This window comes from Triticum dicoccoides, chromosome 4A, assembly GCF_002162155.2.
Source record: "Triticum dicoccoides isolate Atlit2015 ecotype Zavitan chromosome 4A, WEW_v2.0, whole genome shotgun sequence".
NCBI classification, from domain to species: Eukaryota; Viridiplantae; Streptophyta; class Magnoliopsida; order Poales; family Poaceae; genus Triticum; species Triticum dicoccoides.
Genome location: NC_041386.1, coordinates 532,488,060 through 532,493,353, shown reverse-complemented (window position 1 = coordinate 532,493,353; position 5,294 = coordinate 532,488,060). Strand labels below are relative to the sequence as shown.

General features: G+C 39.7%; 1 protein-coding gene across 1 annotated transcript in view; it reads right to left on the bottom strand.

Moving 5' to 3' along the window:
• The window catches only part of LOC119286563 (zinc-finger homeodomain protein 4-like), an 8,801-nt gene extending 8,114 nt beyond the window's left edge, over positions 1 to 687 (bottom strand). Inside the window, exon 1 of the mRNA XM_037565948.1 lies at positions 642 to 687. The gene's annotated coding sequence lies outside the window, so the exon portion shown is untranslated. The remainder of the gene's footprint in view (positions 1 to 641) is intronic.
• Positions 688 to 5,294: the final 4,607 nt, after the last annotated feature.

The following is a 5,294-nucleotide window of genomic DNA, read 5'->3' as shown; positions in this document are numbered from 1 at the left end:
GGGGTAATATCTTCCATAGTTTGTTTCTTGACTGTCAATTGCGACTCGAGCGCTTGATGATGATTGGACTTGGCTCTACCGCAGATAACTGCTAAGAGCCCTTCAACATGCGTTATGTTCTACTTCTACTTTGTTTTCTCGCCTAAGATCAATGTATTTTTCCTCAAAAAAGGAAAAATATCTTTGCTCTTATTTTCCACTTTGTTTTCTCCAAATCGCTAAGATGCTAATACTGCAAGTAATAGACACTGTGTTCATCCAAATCCAATTAGGAATCGTCGTAGAATAAACGGGGCATATTTAGGCATGACCTGGGAGTACTTGATTTAAAACGTTAATTACTTCCACATGAGAAGAACTTTTATTTATTGTTCACTCTTGCGAGTAGATAATATGAAAAGAAATGCTACCAGTTCTTTTATGAAGGATTTGATGCATGATAGAAATATATAGGATAGTGATTTGATACAAACAAACCTAAATGAGCTCTACATAGAATATGATGATTTAACTTCTTTTTAATAAGTGCAAAACTTATATTATATAAGCAATAACAAAACAAATCTCGGAACAATATTTCAAAAACACAAGAAAAAGATACGCTGAAATGGAAAAGTATCTAGAAATCATTAATTTCTTACCTTCAAACTATGAAGGAAGATGTCCTAACACGGTGTCAAAGCACCATCATGTTCCATATCCTCCTACAAAATTGTGACAACAAATCACAAATGAGAGAAAACAATAAACGCATACAAACAAGGTGTACTCAGAGTCTCCAATCCGTAGAACTGTGATAGAACATATATGTGATAAGACAGTAAGTGCATCAATCTTCTCACATGTCAGTAGAAACAATAATATCGAGATCTAGATTGTACTGCCCTATCACTTGCAACAAAAATCTGAAAGGGCATAAGAGATGACTAAGCCTACTTTCCTATGGTCGTGGTTAATTGGAGAACAATGTCTAATATGAAGGCGAGGACGAGATTATATAAATACTAGTTGGCGAATCGGGGGTTGTGGAGGTTCGGCCGGAGGGTCTATAGCTACCAAGGGAAACACTCGCTCTAATTACACTCTAATTACATGTTGTACTCAAGATCGGCAAATAGCGCCAAGTAGTTTTGAAGATCAACGCCTGGCATGGTTATTTGCTAGTTGGCATGCATCAAGTAACAACTTTAGCACAATTAGTGAGTCAATGGAGCATGTTTAGGTATGTTTGATACATGTTAATCGGTATACTATCAATTGCCACACCATCACATCCACATGTTTGTGTCAACATGAATATGCATATTTACTTACAAAGCCCTTCAAATATGCTAATATAGGGCAAGTATTAGACAGTATGCTCACCCAACTCGGATTAAGGATCAATCATAGAATGAACAAGACATATTTTGACATGACCTTGGAGTACTTAACTTAAAAGGTTTATTACCTCCGCACGAGAAGAACTTCAATTTATTGTTCATGTTTGTGAATAGATAATATGAAAAGAAACATCAAATTTTGGATGAATGGTTTGATGCATAATAGAGAGATATAGGATAGAAATTTGATATAAACGAACCTAAATGAACTCCAATCGGAACATGGTAGTTTACCTTATTTTCAATAAGCGCAGAACTTTTACTCATATACCCAAGAACATAACAGATCTCAAAGTAATATTCCAAGAACATGAGGAAAAGAGATAAGCTAAAATGAAAAAGTATCCAAAAACCATGAAGTTCTTACCTCCAAACTCGGAATGAAGATGTCGTATCACAGTGTCAACGCGTCATCACATCACCTATCCTCCTACAAAATTATCAAGATATCAAAAATGAGAGAAGACAATAAGCAGATACAAACAAGTTGTACCCAAAGTCTCCAAATTCGTAGAACTATGACATGTTATATATGTGATAACACAGTAAGTCGATACAATCTTCTTGCATATCAGTAGAAACCTTAAGATCTAGATCTAGACTGCACTGCCCTACCACTTGCAATAAAAACCTGAAGGGGCATAAAAGACAACTAACCTTACTTTCCTACGGGTGTGGCTAATTGGAGAACAATGTCTAGTATGAACGCGAGTAAGGAACTACTTAAATACTAGTTGGGGGGTTGGGGGTTGTTGAGGAGAAACACTCGCTCTAATTGCGCTGTAATTGCACGTTATACTCAAGACCAGCACGTATCGCCACGTGGTTTTGAAGATCAACACCTATCATTGCTATTTGCTAGTTGGCACGCATCAACCAATAATTTTAGCACAATGAATGAGTCAATGGACCACGTTTAGGGACGTCGTTTGATACATCTTAATTGATAGACGATCAATTGCCACCCATCACATCCACACGATTTGCGTCAACACAGATGTGGATTTCCTCATTATTTATTTTTTTGACAGAAAGACTGTAAGGGAACCCCCCTACAGTATAATTGGTGCAACAAACCTAAATTGCAAGTACCATGCCTTGAACCTGGGTGGGTGGGAAGGCATCAGCCCCTTCCCACCACTAGCTAGGCTATGCCTTAGTCTGCATTTCCTCATTATTTCAAAGCTAAAAAACATTCAATCATGAACACTACTTGAAACTATGATTTTACTCAAGCCATATACCCTAGCTCAGATAGAAAAATATCATAGGGGAATACTTTACCTTGGGCTTGCCCGAAGTAAAGAAGCATAGGTGTAGTATAAATAGGGAAAGACTCTTCCCCTAGGGTGTATGTCACAAGCTGTAGGGAAAGTTTCTTTACCTAGGGGCACCAACACTAGGGAAAGATTGCAGGGTCCATCTTAGTTGTTGACAAGGATATGACATCCAAGCAGGCCGAACAGGCGCATGGCTAGCCACATTGTCCACCAAGGTGCCGAGTCAACCACCTAGGCACATGCGCCAATTGGGCACCACACCAACTTGGGAGACATGGAAACGGGTGGCCATCCTCGCACAACATGATCTAGTTAAACCACAGGACACGATCCCATGAGTAGTCCGACCCGAATCATGTAACTCTAGTTCAATCGAGTATATAAGGCGAGCTAGGGGCCCTCTTAGACCAAGACACAACATTCTAGATCCATCTACCCTAGGGTTTTACTTACTCCTCGTCGGACGCTGTCATAGCCGAGAGCTTGTAGCACAAGAAAGGCATCTCTCTAGCGATCTTCCTAATAGTACTTACCCATCTACTATCAGCTATAGGTTAAATCATATCTCCCTCCTTTATTAGGACCACAATGAAGATGACTTACCCATTTACTATCAGTTATAGGATAAATTATATCTGCCTCTAAAAGCTTTAGTATTTTATTTCTTACCACTTCCTTCAACTTAGGATCTAAGCGACATTGATGATCAACAACGGTTTAGCATCTAGCTCCATATGGATTTTGTGTTACACATAGTTGGACTAATGCCTTTGAGATCATCTAGTGTATATCCAATTGCAGCATGATGTCTCCTTAGACTCCTCAACAACTTTTTTTTCTTCATGCACTAAAAGGTTAGAATTAATAATAACATGATATTTTTTCTTTTTATCAAGATAATATTATTTCAATGTATCGGGGAGTTTATTTAATTCAAACATAGGATCACCTTTAGGTGGAGGAGAGTCTCCCAAAATTTCAACATGCAAATTATGTTTAAGAATAGGCTCCTGCCTAAAGAATATTTCATCTAGTTTATTTCGTTCATTCATATGCATACCATTCTCGTGACCTAATAAATATTGCTCTAAAGGATTAGTAGGAGGCACAACAATAAAGGCAAGACCAACAATAACATCTTCATTAGGCAAATCTTTATCATGATGTTGTTTGGAGAATTTAGAAAAATTAAACACATGAGATTCATCACCAAACTCAACTTTAACTTTTTCTTTAACACAATCAATTTTAGCATTAACAATATTCAAGAAGGGTCTACCAAATATAATGGGACACAAATTGTCTTGTTCAGGTCCAAGTATTAAGAAATCAGTAGTGAAAGGATCGAGAAGAGGTATCTAGAGGGGGGTGATTAGACCCTCAACAAGAAAAAGTGGCAGTTTTTAAGTTCTTCAAGTTGAGGTGGAGTTTTAACACAAGATTAAGCATTCACAATACATTTCAACCAAGCATGGCGAGTTTAGGCGGCAGAAAGATTAAAGCATGCTATTTGCAAGAAAGTAAAGCGATGGGATTGGAGTGTGCAAACGCAATGAAAACACGTAGATTTTTGGCGTGGTTCTGATAGGTGGTGCTATCATACGTCCATGTTGATGGAGACTTCAACCCACAAAGGGTAACGGCTGCGCGAGTCCACGGAGGGCTCCACCCACAAAGGGTCCACGAAGAAGCAACCTTGTCTATCCCACCATGGCCATCGCCCACGAAGGACTTGCCTCACTCGGGTAGATCTTCACAAAGTAGGCGATCTCCTTGCCCTTACAAACTTCTTGGTTCAACTCAACAATCTTGCCGGAGGCTCCCAAGTGACACCTAACCAATCTAGGAGACACCACTCTCCAAAAGGTAATAGATGGTGTGTTGATGATGAACTCCTTGCTCTTGTGCTTCAAATGATAGTCTTCCCAACACTCAACTCTCGCTCTCTCTCTCCCTCTCTCAGATTTGGCTATGGTGGAAAGATGATTTGAGTGGAAAGCAACTTGGGGAAGGCTAGAGATCAAGATTCTTCTGGTTGGATTGGAATGTCTTGGTACCAACATATGAGTAGGTGGTTCTCTCTTAGAAAATGAGTAGTGGAAGTGTAGGCATGTTCTGATGGATCTCTATTGAATAGAGAAGGGGGTGGAGGGGTATATATAGTCTCCACACAAAATCCAACCATTACTCACAATTGACCCAACTCGGTCAGACAGAATAGGAGAACTCGGTGAGACCAATTTAGTTCAAAATGCGAATGTTAGGAATCTCGGTGGGACCGACATGATCAACTCGGTGGGACTGATGTGCCATGGCTAGAGCAAAACCTCATCTCATTGTGACCGATTGCATTAACTCGGTGAGACCGATTTCAGCAACGAGCAAACAAAGAGTTGGTCAGGAAAACTCGGTGTGACCGATTGCACATTTCGGTGAGACTGACATAATTGCAACAGGCAACAGAGACTTTGCAAGGCCATCTCGGTGGGACCGAGATCCGTATCGGTGAGACCAAATTGTCTAGGGTTTCTGGCAGTGTCTATGTCAAAAGAACTCGGTGGGTCGGATAGATCAAATCGGTAGGGCCGAGTTTGACTTTGGGTTTTGGACATTTTTGGAAATGAGAAAGTAG